Source organism: Diorhabda sublineata, chromosome 3 (assembly GCF_026230105.1).
Source record: "Diorhabda sublineata isolate icDioSubl1.1 chromosome 3, icDioSubl1.1, whole genome shotgun sequence".
Classification (NCBI taxonomy): Eukaryota; Metazoa; Arthropoda; class Insecta; order Coleoptera; family Chrysomelidae; genus Diorhabda; species Diorhabda sublineata.
In genome coordinates, this window is record NC_079476.1 from 10,133,272 (window position 1) to 10,155,323 (window position 22,052).

General features: G+C 30.8%; 1 protein-coding gene and 1 long non-coding RNA gene across 8 annotated transcripts in view; both read left to right on the forward strand.

Moving 5' to 3' along the window:
- LOC130441295 (calcium/calmodulin-dependent protein kinase kinase 1) overlaps positions 1-22,052 on the forward strand; it is a 539,168-nt gene that overhangs the window by 274,017 nt on the left and 243,099 nt on the right. The gene's annotated exons all lie outside the window — the stretch shown is intronic.
- LOC130441296 (uncharacterized) lies at positions 5,114-6,763 on the forward strand. The gene is made up of 2 exons (XR_008909601.1): positions 5,114-5,582; positions 6,343-6,763. It is a non-coding gene; the product is annotated as an uncharacterized LOC130441296 (long non-coding RNA).

A 22,052-nucleotide genomic window follows, 5' to 3' on the forward strand; every position in this document is an offset into this window, starting at 1 on the left:
ATTATACAAGATAAAACTTTTCTTCTTTCTACGTATAAAATAAGTCCTTGTTTGTATAGATATTTATCAAATTATTTTCAGTTGCCTTCAGTTTCAAAACTGAAAAGAATGTTAAGAATACCTTTTCAAAACTGGTATCAATAGTACTATCATGGAACAATTGAACCTCCAAGTGAATAAAATGAATGAGCTTGATCGCCACTGTGTATTATTACTTGATGAAATTTGTCTGTCTACAGGCCTTCATCATGAAAAGCATGAAAGTTCTATTTTAAGATATGTAAATCTTGGACACCTTGTGAGGAAAAATCAGTTGGCTAACCATGCACTAGTTTTTCTAGCTAGAGGAATAAGGACGAGCTGGAAGCAAGGTATTACATATTATTTTACAACACATACAATGCAGATACCTGCCTTTAAACAAATTATTCTTCATGTGATCCAGGAGCTGCAAAATATAAATTTGAAAGTTGTTGCTACAGTTCAGATCAGGGATCTACAAACAGAGTCGCATTGAATGAACTCATGCAAGAAGAAAATGAAAATAACACTTACCTGTGAACTGTAATCCAAATCAGTTCACTTTCAGTGAGTGAATCATTATTTAATGGAAGTGGATGTGATGGAATCATGTGGGATTTTCGTCTGTTTTTAATACAAGGCTGTTTTTCAAATTTTTTATATTTTTATTTAAAACGCTGTATTATGTTAGTTCCACTGAATAACAACTAAGTTTGCATTTCTTCGTAGGGTATGTTCTGTGGGCGGTACTTCGACCTGCGTAAGCGACCGATAGTCGACTCTCACCGACTGTGCTCGGCCAAGATCGTTTGCGAAATGTAAAAAGCCGAACAAGCCGCACACCGTTTATTTTTGACGGACATGCCATCGAAAAGCCCACCTATGTCCGGCTTTATCCAAACGCTTGGCAATTATAGATCCATCTTGAACATAATGTGCATCACAGCACATGAACATAAAATGTATCCAAGAATAGAAAAATTCTACTAAAGTGGAAATTTCTTTAGAATAATATAAGAAACAACATCTTAGTACTCCTTTGGTAAAAAATTTCTAGATAATGTCTGTTGAAATCTACTATGTATAACCATGTATAATAAAAAAAAACCTATATTCGTTAAAAGAACGAACAGCTCCAATTTTTATATTTTAGTTCAAAATACAGTATCTCAGAACAAAACGATATTATTTATTATCTATTTTCTCCAGCAACTATTATACACTTGTGGATGAGTCCTGTGGCCATCATCCGTCCAGCAGATGCTCATTTCGCTAATTAATATATACGAATATACCACAGGATATTATAATGATTTCAAAATGCCAGCTGAATCCCGGACTATTTGTTTTTACGAATGGAAAAGAATTTTGGATTTACTCGTTACTAGTTACTTATATTTCTATTTTTACATGAAAAAATTGACGTCTTATCGTTTCTTAGTAACGAGTGGGTTCATGTTTGTAATTGAAATTTTTATAGACTGGTAGTTAATTAACACGTCGGTAAATATGAGAAAGATCATAAAAATTTGAATGAGATTTGCTCACGCAAATCTGTATACAGTATGTGATAGTCAAATAGAATGAATAAGATAATAAATGAATAGACTCCTGGATGTTGATACGATATTTTTAAATAATGAAAAAGTGGAGGATTCAATTTTTTTATTTCGAATAGAATAATATAATACAATCATTTTTAGAGGTTCCAGACTTATTTAATGTACAAAATTCTATATATGTTTTAAACTAAAAATAATTGGAAATATCCATCACTCTGATGGATAAAGTTTCCATGATTTTTTCATCATATTCCTCTTTTTAAATACAATCTTTTAAACGCTGTCATATTTCAAAAATCTCTTCTAATAGTCTATTGCAACTTTTTTTGAACAACGGACGAACTAGAATTTCTTTTATAGATTGTTTTTCAATCTGAAAAAATGCGATTAAGTATTATCGTGACTCTTTTTCTCTGAATTCAACCATCATTGACTGGAATGAGTAGTTTAAACGTTGTCATACAATCATGTTCAACGATCAGGATAACCAAAACGAGCGGTAAACTCAAGAAAATTGGATCTTTTGTTGTAAAAACCCAAAGTGAAATCAAGGGGGTAGAAATGACAAAGATATATGGTGTTAGCATATATGTGTTAGCTTTTTTGCATAGGATTTCAGCGTGCTCCCAAAATGGAACAAAAATAACAAATGAGAATTTCTTTCAATCTCTTTGCAACTATTTACGAGAGATACAAAAATTCATTACTATACACTTGAATTAAAACGCAATCGCAAGCCGCTTAATGCAACAACCGACTGGCAAGTTGGAAGCCCTTTACAATACACACATTTTGTTCATAGACTATTAGAACTAATTAAACTTTAAGTCTCTTCCAATCCCACCAAATACTCTAGATTTAGCCCTCCGCGCTGCAGACTTGTAAAACTCCTCCATGAAAAGAAACATCAATGGAATGAGAAAGTCTTTTCTAAAATAGAAACCTGTTTTGAAAAACGGGCATGTTTCTATCAAAATGACTTGAAATGGTTGTAAAAGCGTTGAGCTGCTTGTAGATATTCGAAGGAAACTATCTTGACGAATAAAACGCAATTTGACTGGAAAAACTTATTAATCGATGATGTATTTGATAACAAAAAATGTGAGATGTGAGAAACTGATGAAACATCAATATCGATATGGAAAATATTTAAATTGGGAGCTTTTTCAAAACTGCGTAATATGTAATTTGGCTTCGTAATTATTTCCATATGTGGTAATTAACGATGAACATTTCTAGAATTTCAATGGAAAAATCGAACTGTAGTTTTTTTAGCTTTGTATAGCAGTCTAGTATGCTTCGATCCGCAACTCAAAATGTCTCCTATTCTTTGCCTTTTTACCTTAAAAATGTATAGTTTTCATCAATTTTACTAATTGGTGGTTGTTGGTAATTGCGGTTCTTTTAAGCTTTTATATCTTTACCCTTCACCTCCTAAGGTTATTTAGAAAGTTTATATTATTTAAGAGAACGACTGATAATTTATTTCGTCCATAGTTATGAAATATTTGAAGTACCTAATATTGTAGTGTAAAAGCTTTGAAAGTCCTTGATTATATACTTATACTGCCTGCAATCTTGGCTTCTTCCGGCACCGCGCATCCGCATCTTCTCGTAGCCGCAATCGAGCAATGTTCCTAGTCAGTTCTTCATTTCTGGAAGAAGTGAAAATCATTATGCCGTTCAAATTGATGCCCAATGCATTTAAGGCAACGTTTCTTAATGCAGAGACAGGTCCGGCAATGCATCTCAAGTTGTCCGCGAAGACTTTCAAATTCTTCCTCAATTGCAGTTCGGGGATTGAGAAGGGTGCGTAGTCGTTTTGCAAAAACGCGGTCCATGAGAAGGCCCCGCAGGAAGAAATCATAGATGTCAGGTCACATGACCGTGTGGCCGCTCAACGAATCCTCGTCTGTCTATCCATAAGGTATTCTTGCACATATAACGATGTTCTCGAGTGTTTCCATTTCCAGACAGCTTTGGGCTGTCACGTGACCTACCAAAAAGTACGGACCCAAGAGATCTCCAGTACGGATTCCTGCCCACACACCTACCCCTTGCAAATTTCATCCTATATCAATATGAACACGTGAGGATTCTCGTTGTTACAGTACACGCAGCTATGCCCATTGAGCGTACCGTTCAGATTGAAGGTTGCTTCATCCGACCACAAAATGGTATGAAGAGCGTGGAAGAGACGCGGACGGTAAACTGGATAGTGCATGAGTTCATAATTCGTCGTAAAGAAGGATCAGATATCTGAAGTTCTCTCGATAGCCGCACTGCAGATTGGTTCCGCTGCTTGACAACACCAGCGCCACATATTTTCATTAGTTGTTACAGATACTGGTCGTCCAGAACGCGGCGCGTTGGTGACAGAGCCCGTTTTTTAAGAATTTCTGGTACATACTCCATACTGTTGTACGATTTGGTAGCGGAGGGTTCGGAAATTCTTGAAATTCGTTTGTATGCAGATAAGATATAACAAAAAAAACTGGAACGTAGTTTGTATCGCTTATTCAGAAAACACGAATAATATTCCGTCACTCTGAAAAATACTTTTTAAATAATGAAAAATTACAATGAAGACATTTATTCACTGAATTACAAACGAACAATCTTAGTTTTTACATAAAAAAATTGTTTATACTTTTTCTGGAATTTATTTTATTGTGACTCAGCCTTTATGGTTTCTCAACTCTCTTCTGGCTCTAGATTTTGAAATAATAGGAAAAATTCTTGAGTCTATTTGTACGTCAAATGAAAAGAGTTTATTTTTGATTCTTCTTCAAAAAATTGTAATTTGGGAAGCTGTACATTTATATTTTGGTGAAACACTCGAAAAAGTTCTTATTGTTTGTTTATTGAAATTATGATCGGATTGTTCATTTCAATTATATAAGTACCATTCAACAAGATACTGTTTATGACTTTATTGCGTTTTTGAATTGCCACTGTATTCACTGAAAATATGACGATACATTGATTGCCTTCTATCTTCTGAATTTTCACCTTACTGATTGTTACTGGAATTTGTACATATATACATACATACATACAATACATTTTTTGATTGCGAGTATATTAGAAGTAGTAATATGTCTTGAAAAATGTCTTTGCCGCTGTATCGTGAGAAGGCGTAATGTTGATCGTTCAAAAGGATAAACTTGGATTGTTATTGAATATTATTGTTTTGAAGGATTCTTTTGACACTGTAAGTAAGGAATAGAGATGATAGTAATATAATTCGAGTTTCCAACTATTGGTATTTCTAATAATAAAATAATATTTTTACTTTTATCGTAATTTTTTATTTCGATAATATTTCTGAATAATAAAATATTTTTCAATGATAAACCAATTGGAAACTTTTTGTATCAATATTTTAACTGATTTCTATTATTTCAGAAAATAGATCATTAGGATCAACAATTGAATTATGGAAGGTGTTAAGTTTAGTAAAACTAATTGCTATTTCAATTTTCTCAAGAATATTATATATCATCTGGAAACTAATAGAAAATTGGGAAACGAATTGTTCTATTGCGAAATAACGATAAGTTTCTATTTCATCTATTTCTAAATGAGTTATTATTTTCTGTAAATCGTTAAAACGTGAACTTAGTATTAATTGGTTATCGGCTAGTATTTTGGAATTGTTTTCAAAGTTGTTACGGATGAGGAGGGGGGTACTTCATCTTGAATAAGAGATTTCAACTTGTTCTGATTGTTAAATAAGATGTAATAGCTTCATCGCAACGTTTTGCACCATTGTGGTCTAAATTTCCGGTTATAATCTTTATTGCAGATCGTAATCCGTCGAATAAGGATCTTTTTGATCGATTATCCCAAAATGGATTTAAATGTTTCAAATATTTTATGTTCAATTAGTTTTGTAATGTGATAAGAGTTTTGAAAATGAGTAGTGAAATTACAAAATTACAAAATTTAGGAGATCTTGGTAATAATTTATAGAGATTATTATACTGCTATTTTCAGGTGAGAAATTCTTTGTTTATGTTTGTAACATCAAATAATAATATGTGTATAAACGTCCAGTAATTCGTTTTAATTTTTGCTATTCCTTTATGAAGAGAAAAGGGGCCAAGATTATCATTAAGGTTATGGAAAAGGGTTGTGTCTCGTTTCGCTTTGGAGATCCAGAAGAGAAATCTGTAACAGAAGGTTTCTTTAATTCTTTGATATGTAATACTTGCTTATATATTTTTTTCTTTATTTCGTTTTAATGTTTTTCTGCATATTTCCACTCTATTTCTATTTAATATTTTTGTTATAGTATAAGATCCTAAAAATCTTTCATCTTTTTCATTTCTACTTTTTGGGTTTTGTTTGAATACAGTTTGACCTAATTTAAATTCTATATTTAACACACCTTGTACATTTGTTTTTTCTATAACTTTTTGTTTCTTCCTATTTATATTTTCTCGAACTTCTTCGTAAATATATTCTAGTTTTTCCTTGTGTTCATTAATGTAATGTGAATAAAATTGATGAGACATAAAAATTTGAATAGGATTTCTAGAGTTAGTATGTCCAAAAGTAAATTTGAAGGGTTTGCAATTCATAGCACTATTTATCGAATTGTTGTAAACAATTATAGAATAATCCATCAAACCATTTTCTTTGGGGTAAATTTCTCTTAAAAGTCTCAAGTGTTCTATCAAAGTGGAGTGTAATATTTCAGCTACTAAGTTTGATTCGTGGTAACCTGGGGTCGTAAAATTAACTTTTATTTTAGGTAGAGCTGGGAGTTCTGTTGGGAGAACTGTTTTATTATTAAACTCGGTGCCTTTATCAACTATTATCAATTGAGGAATGCCAAAGAAACGAAATATTTTATAATTGCTTCACTTATAATTACTGTGGGTTTTCCTGAAATGAATATCACCTGTGCAAATTTTGTAAAAGCATCAGTTAAAGTTAAATAATTCTTTCCATCAAAACAAAAAACATACATATGAATAATTTGGAAGGGTTTGGTGGCTGTTTCAGTCAACATAAGAGGCACATAACAATTATGTCTTGAATATTCATTTTTATGACAATTACTACAATTGTTAATATAGTTTGTGATTTTGTTTTCCATATTTTTCAAATAATTAAGTTAACGTAATTGTTCTAAGGTCTCATGAGTTCCTCTGTGATTATTTTTACCTCCATAATAATATTTTAACAGAAGTATTTGATCTTCTTTGTCCTTCGCCTTTAATAGTATTCATATTTTGTGTATTAGAAGAAAAATGTTTTAAATGAACATTGTTGAAATCGCGATATAAATTTTGATTATGAAAATACATGTGAAAAGTATTATTCAAATCGGTATATACGGCTATAAAACAGATAATAATCCTTTCATTATATAATTCAAGAATTTAAGAATTTCAACTGTTTTTGAATATATGTATATATATATATATATATATATATATATATATATATATAATCGAAAATTTTATGTACTATTTATCATTTCATATATAATAGGTAAGTGTCTAGTTCATCGTTAAAGTCGTCGTTTGAATCAGGTTCTGTCCAAAAAGATTCGGGAGTGTTTAAGTCATTACGGTCATTATTTATTTGAAAATTTAGCGTATGCTATGGCTTTGTCATTGGGTACGATTCCTTAGGAGAAAACTGCTCTTATTGCATATTTACTGGCGTCAGTTGTAAGAATAAATGTTTTTGAAAAAAGGGATATTGCAAAGTTGGTCATTGGTTGAAATATCTTTACAAGTTTTCGTCATTTATGATTTTGTATCCTTTTTTTAAACATTTTGTCATTTGTTTTACTAGCCCAGCAAAGTCTGATATCGGTAGTAACTTAAAGAGTCCTTGAAAAAATGTTTGGGAATCGTTTAATTTTTTAAGGTGGGTTAGGCTTTACGCCGTTGGGTGCGATTATATGTCCTAAATACATAATTGTTTTTTTCAAAAATTCTGATTTGTTAAACTGAACTTTCAAATTGTGTTGTCTTAGACTATCAAATACAGTTTTCAATTTTTCTAAATTTTCCTGAAGGAATGTGCTATACATTAAAATACTAACTACAAACTAAAGCTGTAGGCATTTTTAAGCCATTTCCTAAAATTTCATATTCAAGTATACCTATATCATTAGTTTCATTTACCAGAATTTCAACAATTTGTTGACAATGGCCTGGAATGAATATGGATTAATTTTTTATTACATTTTGATTTTTATTCGAATCAAAATTGAAAGGGGTAATTGTTGTTGGTGTCCTAAATCGCTAAATTTCAACAAATTAAATTTATGAGGTTCTATCACATTAAACATTTTGAATAACGGAATATAAGCTATTTCATTATGATAGTAAATTCCATGTGCTGTTTGTATATTAAAAGGTTTAAAAGTTTATAAAATTTGTAAGCTAACTCTGGATTGATAAGGGATTTGATACTGCCGATGTCGACTAAAAATTTAGCATGAATTTCTTGAATTTTGGTGTACGGTAATTTTGCTTTTAAAGCGTTTACTAGTATTACGTCTGATTGTGGAAATGTGAATTGTCGGGAAAATCCTGAATTGTATTTTGAGGATCGTTGTATGAGAACATGTCTTGGTTGTTTGTTACATCATTGTTAACATGTGTGTAATGATAATCATCGTAATCACAGATGTATTGAGTTTCAGGGTCAGAGAAATGTGGATTAATATTTTATGTTGAATTTTTTTCGTTCGGATATTCAAATGAATTTGAAGTTTCAGTATTATTATTTATTTGTTGATTAAGATCATCAACAGTTTGATTGTAAAGCTCATTAGATATGAATTTAGGTTTAAGATGAAATCTATTGGTGCCTGATGATGTGTACATAGGTTCTGGCTTATATAATTTGTTGTCTAGGAATATTTTGACTTTGAGAATCGGGTTGACTATGTTGATTTGGAAAGTCGGTTAACGGTTTTGATTTTGGAAAATCTGTTGACGAGTTTGATTTTGTAAAAAGGGATGACGCTGAATAGGAAAATTATTATTAGATCACCAATTGTAAGACTTATTATTATGCTGGAAATTCGATCTCAATTGATATGAACTCATGAAAGTTGGTTGCTGTGGTTAAGAAGTTTTAGATGATTGTATATTACTCAAATTTGGTGAAAGGATAAGTGTTGGTTTTTATTAATTAGGTTTTATTCTTAGACTAGGCCTAAAAGTGAGTTTAAGTTATTACCTCTTTGAGTTCAATACATGAAGGTTTCTTCCTCAATAACTTTTTTTTATTTATTATTTAATTTGGAATTTTCAACTAATTAGACTGCGTGCATTTTGGCAACGCATGTCAAAATTTGGTTCTTTTTGATAGGTTTTAAATGAAGTAAGTCTTGAACAAGATAATCAATATGACGTTGGTCACCAAAACTTAAAGCATATTTGACATCCTTTCATGTCGTTAAAACTATTCTGGAGTCAATTGAGAGTTGAGACGAAAATATCACGTACCAAACGTTAAATTACGAAAATCCAACTATGACTGCGCCATATTTCGTCGCTTCGAAAAATACTTTTTAAAAAACAAAAATTAAGATGAACACGTTTATTCACTGAGTTACAAACAAACAATTTTAGTTTTTACATACCAAAATTCTTTTTATACATTTTTTGAAATTATAAGGTAATCATTTATTTTATTGTGACTCAGCCTTAGTGGTTTCTTAACTTACGTTAAGTTAATCAGAAGCACGAACGTGCTTCGTTCCAATCTTTCTCGACAGCCTTTCTCGGTTGCCGGATTTAGGCCAATTTTTGCTTCCTGTACTACAATGAACAGCTAAATCTCGAAGAAACTAAGCGATATGAGTCCTAATTCTCGGATTTGGATGAAATGGAACAGGTATTCAATAGACTGTTGATAGATTCCAAACATCTTGAATTTCCACTGTACACACGCCGATTTTTTATAACTAACGAGATTCGATTGTCTCGGTAAATCGTTAAAACGAATATCGGACGTTCAATAGGCAGGACCCGAACCATCATACTGACTGCACTAAATATTTAATTGATAAAGGAGAAGTCCTTTTTAAAAAATATATTTACCAAGTCAAACTACAATTTAACTATCCCAATGTTTGTTCGGTACAACAATGCTAAAGTTATAGCTAAGACTGCCTTTTACAACAGAAAAATGGTCTTTTATATTATATTAATTTACATGAGACAAGCAAGTTATTCACAATGGCATCATCATTTCTTATATAGTTGTATAGGGTGGAGATAATACAATTCCTATAGCATAACAAATCTAATAATAACACCCATCATTGTTCCTTTGCATGTTGGCATCGACGGCAAGCAGTTAGCAGATACAGTTGACCATGTGGCAACATCACTGAATATAGGAATATCTCAAATATTTATCCTCTATGACGTTGACAACTTTATCAAAATGGTAATCGGGCAAAGTATTCAAATATAATGGAATAGCGAACAAAATATCATCAAAAACCGTAAGCCACAATTCATAGACGGCTAGATCAAATTAAAATATCAAGACTCAGACTGGGCCCTAATCGAATGGTTAAAGAATATTCAAATAAGACTCTCTCAAATTTAACATGTGCGATGTGAGACTGGCCGTTGAAAATATTCTCGTGGACTCCCTAGAATTCCAAGAAGATATCGAAAATGAACAAAATCTTCAATCTACTGAACAAAAATCTAATAACTCTATCACAAATACGGAGAAGAAAATATATAAAACTTTATAATAATGTGTAGTGAATATTTAACGTTAAACTAAATAGTACGTGGCTTATAGTATATATATATATATATATATATATATATATATATATATATATATATATATATATATATATACATATATATATATAATATATAATGTAAGGATAAGTGATAATAACCCTTAGCGGTTGAAGAACACACAAAAAACAACAGTATTCAATCAGAAAATACTATCTAATAGCAACTTACATATAAATCTCGTGAAACGAGATAACTTATAATTAACTAACTTTGCTGATCTCGGTGAAATAAATTTATTTAAAGAAATAGGATGCAATAGAGATGGTTGCCAAATCTCTAAGCCTTTCTTGTGTCATATTATTTCTTTAGTATTTTTTTAATAATTGTTAATTTACTGAAGCTTGTTTTGCCTGAAGCCACGGAGACAGTTACGGATAAAAAGTTGGGTCAACTTTTAGTGGGAAGGTAAAATCTATAATATACTAAATTTTTATGATTTTTTTGCTAGACAAAACTGTAAAACTTATACATTTTCTATTTTATATAGCCGGCGCTAATATCCCTGATAAGGAAAAAGCCTTTAACTATTGCCACGTTTCTTTATAAGAATAGATAATATTGGACCACGACATTTTGCACTATACTGTCATATTCTTATTTATTTAAACAGATTTTATAAGTACAGTGGGTTTATCTTACGTACGAATTTTTTTTATACAACAACACTTAATACACTAACCTATTTACTATCCACTAAAACTCTTACTAAACACTTCTAATTCTGATCACTCTAATTTATCTAAATTCATCGTTTACCTTTCAATATTTCGATGTATTCACTATGACATCAAAATATTTACCGACTTTGGCTGTTAAACTATCTCTTATTTAAATACATAATTGTAAATAATTATGATTATAGAATACCACAAACAAACAAAAAGTTCTTTTAAAAAATTGTGTATATAAAAACTATTATATCATAAAGTGTATAGCTTATAAAAATACAAAGAAATTGTCGCCTTAAAAAAATCATAGGATTCTCAAGAAATATATAGCCGGTACATTTACTAAACTTCTTTCAACATAATCGAAAAAGAGCGGTTTCATATTTTTTATCAAAATCTGTGTTTAGTCATTATTTTATTTGCTATTCAGCAAACAAGACGCGGCGACATTATTTTTGGAATAGAAAACATGCTGTACTAGAATAGCTTCTTTTTCTTTGTACTATTTTCTGACTCTGTATTTTCAATAAATTTGGCATAAATATTTTCTAAAATTTTTAATCAAAGTATAGTAATCTTGTTTATTGCTTCATGAATTAGTCGAAGGACTAATTCTAATGTCGAGGAAATGAACTGGTCATTTCTTATAATTTTTAATGATGCACATAAAAGTACTGTTTTGTTTGACCTTATACTAATTTACTACAGTTATTTAAATATACTGCAATTACTTCTCTGTGACAGCCGTATTCTACTAAAGATGATTTTCTTTCTGCTTGTTATCAACGCAACGGAAATATACATATCTATTCACAAATGCTATCACTAAACACTGGTAAATTTCACATACACGAATCTGAATCTGTCACCAAGACGACAAATATAAATTGATAAAAAATCCTCGCTGTTCTCTCACAGTAGAGAAACAGTAGGGAAAAATACTGCCGGCGTGAAAAGTGAAAATATTGAAACGTAAATTTTACGTGGGTGAATATTACTGATTTAAGGATGGTTCTAACAATAGTAAAAGTATTCTGGGTTCGTCTGAAACGTTTAATTATGCCTTCTCTTATAAGTAATGGATTGAATCTTCGATTGAATACAGAAGACAGCTTGTAAGGTTTGATACAATGACGTATACAAGCCAATAGAATGTGGAGCTCCTCAAGATTCAGTACTAGGCTCTATTTTGTTTCTTCTGTGTATCAACGACATCTAGTCTAGATATCAGTAGTAGAATATGTCTTTGACACTTTATACGATCAAATCTAATAACCCAATCACCCTTAAATCATGGTGTGATTTCTGTGTTTCAACGCTTCTAAAACTAAATTTTTATCCATGAAAATTCATTGGAGTCTTTTGCACTAAAGAACACCACCATTGACGTTGTTGAATCTGTACATTTTTTACGGCTTGTTGTAAACAATTCTTTCAAATAGAAGTTACATATTTCTGCTTTATCTAAAAAACTAAGTTCTACCTGTTCTGTCCTAAGATCAGTTTCCAAAGAACTAATTACTACTAAGAACTACAAATTGTAAACAATTTTCGGATCATGAAGCATTTCTCTCTCTCTCTCTCTCTCTCTCTGTAATGCGAAATAAATGCTAGAAATGATTTTAGGATGTTCTGGAATCATTAGAAATGTTTGTTGATTGTACGTGGCTTATCTATAACGAATTATAATAGAGATTTTATTACAAATTCAAACGTGATTTGTTAATATTCGGTGTTTTAGCTTTAGCCTTTATGATATAATATTGCTAAGACCCAAACATTTGAAACAATCACTCATTATCTATGATTTCGATCTAACCAAACAATATACTGTTAGAAAAAAGAAGATTCAGAATTTTACGTTATTTCCGGTAGTCATAGTCATAGTCATATGCACAATAGAAATCATTCTGTGTCAATTCAGTGACACAGGCTGTCTCTATAAATGCACATCATTAGATAGATATCCACTCTTTCTGCTGGAGGGGTACTCAACATTCCTTCGATGTCTGTACAGTTTATTTTAATTGTGAGAGCATTTACTACAAGCTTTGTATGAAGTGTCAAAGGACGACATATTGAGTTTTGTGAGTTTATCCAAAGGCAGATGGTAGACAAAGGTATTGAGAATTACTACAGAGATTTCATAGTAGGTAGTATTTAGTGACGATGCAACTTTCCATTTGAGTTATTCGTCACATGGTGAATATATTGAGGACCGAGAAACCCTATCAAATTACACAGTTAAGCAAGATTCTCCAAATGTTTTCCGCTTTATATTACTAGCTTGCAAGGTTACCTGACTTCACTGTTTGTGTTTTTTTTGTGTGGATAGACATTTGTAAAGCATCTAAAACACAACTGTATATTGTATGTAAAAAAACTTATTTATAAAATCAGATGATTCTTTTTGAAAGCTCCAATCCCTAATCCCATTTGTATCCCTGTCTGCTTTAGAATCGACAAATACTCATTTCATAATCCTGAATAATTTTCGGATTCCTTCAATATTTCTTATTGGGGCTTACCGTTATTTTCAAAATCATATACTTTAATATCCAATGTGCAGCAGGGTATTACATTATATACTTCGAAGCTGTTCAAAATATAAGCTGCAATAAATAAGCTGCCCTGGTAGCTTCATAATATTTTCCATAGAGTTCTCTCCGCTAACGGTTAATACATTTCTGTCATTATCATAATTTAGTCATCATTATGTCTAACTTATTCAGTAGTAGCTTAAACTTTTTCTATTTAAAAAGAAGGAGTTCTGAACTTTTTCTAATTATCTAAAAGCCTTCGCGTTCTACCTATTAGGAAAATGCTATAATAATTTCGCTGTTGTGTTCACTTTAGTTCTTGATAATATATAAAATGATGTTAATGAATTCTTCATCGCACCCTATCTTTTCTACAAAAATTTCAAACAACAACGTTCTTCCTTTTCTACAAAATATTACATTATACTAACATCCATACTTCATATGCACTATTTGTCTATACGAAACTATACTTACAAAGAATGATTAATTTTTTAACGTTCAACTTTAAACTACTTGCAACAGCTTCAAAAGACATGGCACATTGAGACAGCATATTGGTAAATTTTGGTTTTATTCTCCATTGAGCTATCCACATAACGTTCTGCCAAAGTACTAGATTTCCATCCTCTCAGCCTTTTTAATTGGAGTACATTTGCACAGCTGTTGGCAAGTAACGTAGCGGTGGTTCTTCTTAGAGCGCGGCCTGTAGAGCCTTTCGAGTCCTCTAAATTCAAAAAAGTAGCAATGCTTGTGAAAAATTAGCTATTGCATTACTCAACTGGTTGATTTCTTAAAATTCCTTCTCTAAGCTGCAAAAAGTCTATCGATTTCTATGTTTTTTTTCTAAAATTCATGTAGTCTCGAATGACCTTCACCCATTCTCAGTAATGAAAAATGATCTACTTGTATGTATTTCTGAATATGGAATTTCAACCGAAATTTTTTCTTCAAAAAAAGGAAAATCGAAAATTATCATTTTCACTAATTCGTCCGTCCGACAAGGTTCTTAAAACAATAAGAAATATATAATACTATAATAACTGTATACTTATATAAGCTCAAACACGATTTTTTTAATACTTATTTAAAGATCATAAATATATCACCTGTATCGGTAGAAATTCATTTGGAGCTTTGTTTAAAAATTCTCTATATTTTTCCTGGAAAATACGTTCAATTTCTTGGGCCTGAAGCCCACATTTTGTCGTTTTAGGAACGACAACAGTTTCTCATGTTTTGAAAGATCAGTTTTTTCTTCAATTTGTAGCATCGAGATCATAGCTAACCTCGACGCTTCGCGTCTTGGTTAACTATATCTAATCTCTCGACAGTAATGAAATTCTTCTCACCTCGGTGTGTAATATACGATTGCATGCGTTTGAACCAATTGTCTAAGCATTTTTTCCGATTGAGATACCTCCAAAACATGTTATTTGAATTGAACGCATCAACTTCCTCTTCAGGTGTAGAACGTTGACTTCGCAATTTATTTTTGATTTCGGATGGTACGCCGGATGACCCATCCAGCGTACTTTTGAGCGATTGTCAAATTATGAGGTGTCTAACGCAAACAAATATTTTTGACAGCCATGTTCATGCAATATTGAATGAATACGAATAGAACTAACGTCCATGTATGCCTCAACCTCACGGTATGTCTCATGTCCATCTTGCAATATCAGTTTACGTACAGTATGTTTTTTGGCACAACATTTTGGACGAACTTCACGAAATTCATGCTATAATGAAATTATCGGTACACTGTTGTTGCTGTAATCAATGTCGAAAGTCATAGAAAATCATCGGTCAAAAAGGTTCGCGATTTACTTCCATTTTGTGACCTTTGAGATGAATGTTTGAAGTATCTGGTAAACAACTCAAATAGCACTCGTATGAGAACACGTTCTGAGAACGTTCACCATTAAAAATGTCAACCTTTATGTTGGCAATGTCATATTTGATACATTAACATTAGTGTGGCCAAATCTCAAAACTACAATAGCTAGTTCACTTATTATCATCTTTTTTTTTTAATAATAATTACTGTATCATCTGTTTGCCTAGTTGATCCAACAAGTAAAAATTTTAAAATTTAAGAATTTCCTGATTCTCAAATTCCTGAAGCTTACACATACGTATTAGAAATTTCCTGCTTCAGATTCTAAGTAAAAGATATTTGATACTCATGAAATAAATATTTCATACAAGCTTGAGTGAATTTCCAAGAATTTTTATATAAAACAAAACATTACTTCATAAAATATGGATGTAACTCACATAGTCCAGGAATTTTATACTGAAAATAATCATTCCGCATCGTTTTTCACCTGGTGGCTGATTTCACTTGAGAATTGTGCAAATTTAACGTAGAACAAGATGCACTCACTCTGAAGTTGTTGCGAAAAGTTGGTTAATAAGGTAAGAAGGAAGGGTCTGATTTTATAATTTTATAGATTATAGAAATAAATTTCTCTCGTCGGTTGGTATGAAATTTGGAAAAATTTATTTTGAATTGAGCCCGAGAAAAGTACCAATGCAGCTCCAGTACCTTTCGAGTGACTCGAGTCTCGATATTTCCACTATGTCTCCACAAGCCAAATAGTTAAAATGAAAGCATTACAAGAACTTTGGAAATGGCTTTCATCTTACTAATATGTCCCTCTTAGATTAAATATTACTTGTTCTGATCATTTCATCATTGCCAAATTTATGAATAATGAGCCTCAAAGTTTGACGGTTTATTTTTCTAGACGAATATTCTTTCATATTAAAGCATTTTTCATGCGCTATAAAGTTTCATAATAATATATTGCAAAGTTCATTTCGCATGCGGTATATTGCATTCTCACGGTTGCAAAATTGTCCATTTCTAAAAACTGATAACTCAATGCAATTAATTCTAAGTTACAGATTGCAAATTCCATACTATATATTTGTGAAATTGAGAGATCAATTAGTTATAAAGACTTTATAATGATAACATCGGATTTTGAATTTTTTTGTAGGTCTTTTGAGGAGAAAAATTTCTTTTCTGTAAGAATGAAATGCAAAACGTTTTCTTGAAAAACTGAGATCATACCCTTCTTATCCTGTTAAACAGTTTACCGTAACGACTTCAAATATCGTGCATCTTCTTCTATAACATGTCTCCAACGAAATCAGCCATCAGAAAGGAAACAATGCACAACTATATTGCCTAGACTAACAGTATTTTCTAAGGTAGATTATTTTATGCTGACGTTCTAGCTTTTTTCTTTTGTTTATATCCATTTGCAGGATCTTCAAAATAATCACCAATATATTATTACGTAGTAAACGATAACTCGTATAGTCCAGTAGGATTGAAATTCAAATCTGAAATAATTGCTACAAAAGGTTTTATATTTTAAAGGATACATTTTTACTCCAATATGACTATCCTTACCGGAGTTGTGCTAATTTAGTTGTTGGAGGGTAAAACGTATCCTCAAAAGGGGAATCTTTATATCCGTAATATCTCTAAAATAACTCGTAATACCGTAATACTATAAGAATTCTAGAACATTAAATTCTGCAATATATGAGAATGTCGCAAATTTTTCTGTCCACTTGTTCCGATACTACTGCACCTCAAAGTTGGACCAATTTTCGACATTTTTGGAAAATTGTCGTTCTAACATCAGGTTTTCTGTAATATAAATGTTTTTGATTTTAGGTCTCTTCTGTTTTAAAATTGACGTTTCTACTTAACTTCAGTCTTCACTAAAATATATTTTGATTTGATATATTTGATTTTAGGTTTATTCTGTTTTAAAATTAATTTTTTTAATAATTTTTGGAAGATTGATAAAAAATTGACGCTTCTACTTAACTTCAGTTTTATTAAAATATATTTTGATTTGATTTTGATTTGATAAATTTGATTTTAGGTCTATTCTGTTTTAAAATTAATTTTTTAAATAATTTTTGAGAGATTGATAAGAAATTGACGCTTCGACTTAACTTCAGTCTTTATCAAAATATATTTTAAAAAATTATCAAAAAAAAAAACTAATTTTGAAACAGAAGAGACATAAAATCAAAAACAATCAATATATCAAAAGATCTAAGAAATAAGAAATTTACATTTATCAATAGAATGTTTATCATAAAACTTGAAGAGAAATAAATTCTGCGTAAAATGAAACCAAAACTGAAAGTTTTCGAACAACCGCTTTCGTCCCTTTAAATTGAGATATCATTTCATATAATAGTTATCATCAATGATTACATACTGAATACACTGTTTACACCACCACTACACCAATAGACTGTCTGACGCGCGTTTCGATAACCAGTTATCGTCTTTAGAGACTGAAGATGAACTAAAATCTAATGACTTGAATTACCTGTTTTATACTAAATTTTCCCACCAATAAACTTGCTGCGAAAATTAATTCCAGTGAGAAAACCTCCTGGCAGGAATCTTCATATTCATTCTTTGGCTAATAAACTGTAAGGAATTGGCAGTTTGGTTTTAATTTTGGATATTATTTGTCTCGTTTTCTTTCCAGATTGATTACTATTTTTGGTATATGTGCCCTTTTATTGATAAGATAATTTGTGGTCGGTGTGGGGAAATTTTAAAATGAGTGGTAAGTTATCAGTGGAGGTTGATTTTAGTGCTAAAAAGTCTACTTCTACGTTGCTTTTTATTCCCGTGTGTGATGGTACCCACAGAAACAAGATGTTTTTATGTTGTAAGGCATAAAGTTTCACTTTAATGAGTTGATGGATCGGGTGTTATGGGTATAAAGTTTTAATATCTGTTAGTGTGCTTAATGAATCAGAGATGAAATTTTTTTCATTTGCAGTTCTGTACATTCTTAGAGCATAGTATAGTATAGCAAATACGTTTCCATTGTAAATACTACAATTGTTAGGTAGACGCAGGGCAAATTTTTTGTCGTTACAAATGTAAGCTCTAGCATTTCCTGATGTTGTTTTGGATGCATCAGTGTACAATATCTAAACATTGTGAATTTTTCAGCTCAGGCTACTTTAACTTATAATTTATACCACTTTAAAACACAGCAATAGTAGGTTGAGTTGAATATAAGCTATTAAACTCTGAATAAGAATGTGTGAAATTACATGAAACTATCAACAATGGACCCTATGGTCGATTAGTAGTCTTATTGTAGTTTACCACTGTATTCTGTTTTACGTTGGTATAATTGCAGACTTAATACTTGAATTCTAACTGTGTCGTTTGTCCAAAGTAAAATGAAATATACCCAGCCTGCGTTTGCGGTTTGCTTTTTCTTGCACTAAGAACCGTAAAATATTGCGACTCATTATTTATACAAAAAATTTGTACAAAAGCATTGATAGTATCAGTGGTACTTCACTTCTTAGAATTGATACATTCGTTCTTCAATCTGTTCACCGTATCTATCCAACGTCTATCTACCAGTTGTAACGATCAGGTCTCCGAACCATTATATATACAATTATATATATATATATATATATATATATATATATATATATATATATATATATATATATATATATATATATATATATATATACAACATATACATAGTAATTTGATCCTTGTTCCACTTGTGATTCCTATCTTTTCATATTTTTTATAGTGTCGTCACTGTCTCTCTTTCAAGTTGGACTTTTTAACACTATCGTCCCGAATCATTGCACCTAGAAGATTTTACACTTATAAGACTTGCAACAGTATTAAAAAGTTATGTTAATAACATGCTGGACAATCAAGAAAATAGATGCAGCAGGGAAGCCAGAATCAATTTTAAAAACGAGAAGATGTCAATTAGAGGGATAATGACGAACACAAATAAGAAATAAATATATTAAAAAGAAACTGAAAAACGCGTACTACTAATCTAGGTACTATAGTAAATCTTCCACAGAGGACAGACAGTTGTCAAATTTGTTACAATGTAAAGAAAAAATTTGCAGTGATAATTTCTAAAAAAAATTACCGAAAACATAACCCAAAATTGGTGAATCTGGAAGTTGACACCTTATCCCGCTCGGTTAACCAACGCAATTCAAGAGGTGGGATATACTAATAGTAATAAGCCACAAAGGAGAGTTACAAACAAACAAGACCACAAACCCACACACAGGTGAAGCTAATATAAGTGTGTTTTTACAAATTTACTCCGTTATTTTAGATTAAAAAACATGAAAACTAAGGCAATAAATCCTCAACATACTGTTTACTGTTACTAAACCAACACTCAAATTTACACTATTACACTAGGGCTATTCGGAAATTATAACCCAAGTTCGGGTATATCAATTATCAGCTGATTGTGAACCCAGAACGAAATTAAGTTCACAGTTTACGAATGTTGGGGTAGAAAGGATCCTATCATATGACTACGACCAGTCGTAGTACTCGTACTAATCGCTCGTTACGATTACCAAGTCATGTTTTTATATATTTCCATACTAAATTGTTCGCACAAAGAAACCTTTGTTAATTCGACAGAAAAATTTCATACTTAATAGATTTACTGTCTGTATTTAAACAATTCTTACATTTTGTCATACTCGGTAAAATTTCGTATAAACAATAGATTATTGGATGCATTCGAATATATTTAAATTGTTAACATGAAGAGAATTTCTTTTTCCCAGTGGAATTCTTTCCAAAGGAGAAGCTTCATTAGTGTATGACGTATATATCTGTAGGAAAAATAAAATTAGTTCTAGTTTATCTTTGGTGTTTGAAGACCATATCAAAACGAGCGAGACGAAAAATTTCATAAATATAATTGAAAGTGTTTGTGGACTGAAAATCAACATTGTGTTCAGTAAAACTATCACCAAAGGACTCAGAAATTCTAACTCAAAAGGAAATGACTATATTAAAAAAAAGATTTATTAAAAAAGAGAAAAACTTTGAACGCAATGAGGACAATGGCAATAAATATATATAAATTTCTTTAATTTCTCATTTTTTAGACCTTTTGATATATTAATGCATCTAAATGTTTTAAAATTAGTTTTCTTAACAATTTTTAAGATAAAAGATAAAATTTGACGTTTCGACTTCAAAAATTATTGAAAGAATTTTAAAACAGAAGAGACCTAAAATCAAGGGCATTTAGATGCAGAAATAGAAATATATAAGGAATATATATATATATATATATATATATATATATATATATATATATATATATATATATATAGGAAAGCTAGAGTAGGAGAAGAAGTAGGAGAAGAAGTCTGAAGGAGATAACATTTATTCTACTAGCAATTGAAATGGTAAAGACTGACTTTTTGATCATTGCATTCTCATAAAACCAAGAAGCTAAATATTATCAAATTATGTAGAATGTGAACTCTGTTTAGGACAAGGAAAATTGAGGAATGTAAGAGGCAAACGTTTTCACAAAACTTTTCTCGTGACAGTAAATCAGTGACAGCAAATAAACTTATCAAAATAACTTTCAAAAATTCATATAAACCACTTTCCAATTGAAAGGTCCCTGTTGTTTTGAATATGTTGATCGTTCAGTTGGAATAATTGTGATACAGATTGAGTTATTTATGATCGCGGAGTAATATTTCGAATAAAATTGTAATGGTAAAGGTGGAAATGTTCATAGTTAATTTTTTTAAAACCAGACGATTGACTTATCTCAGACATATACGACGCCTACTGAAATCTGTTTTATGTGAAATTTGAAATTCCATCGATGCATTATGATTCGTAAGATGTAAGTACCCCTTTTGCGAAGGCGGTTCAAATGTTTGAAGTTGAATTGCATTCGAGCTTTTTATTGAGCGCATTCCCGATTAATTTACACTTGTGAACAATTTCCGCCTATAGGTTGCGAAAGAGAGTTGAAAGGTGATATTGTGGTGACTGTGAAAAAATACCTGCAGAAAACAAAAGGTCGTGGCAATTAATGAAAGTAAGGAAAACAAAACAAAATATAAAAATATCTTGAATACGATCAAAAAAATATAAATATAAATCTAAAATAAATTTTATCATCTTCATAAAAATCTAAGTACTTTTATGGAATATAAAAATAAGTTTTGTATGAATATTAAAGAAATAAAATTTCAACCAGAAAGTCATAAATTCATTCACCATGTACAGAGTCCTCTAATTGGAAGAAATTGAATAAATCAGATAATATTTATTTGAAAAATTTGCGTACCTGTTGTATTCTGACACTTCATATGAAGCGTCCTAATTTAGACATATGATGTCATTGCTGATTTTGCCGAATGTGTAAGGTAATACGTGAATATTAAATTTTTATTTAGTCCTAATGGGAAAATCATAAAAAATAACGTAATTACGAGAAACAAATAATCAAATTGAATTCAATTATTTCAATCAATTGAATGCTCTTGTTATTAGAAACTTTTATATTCAACTATTCCCTTTAAAAAAAAGTAATGTTGGCGGCCATTTTACCTATC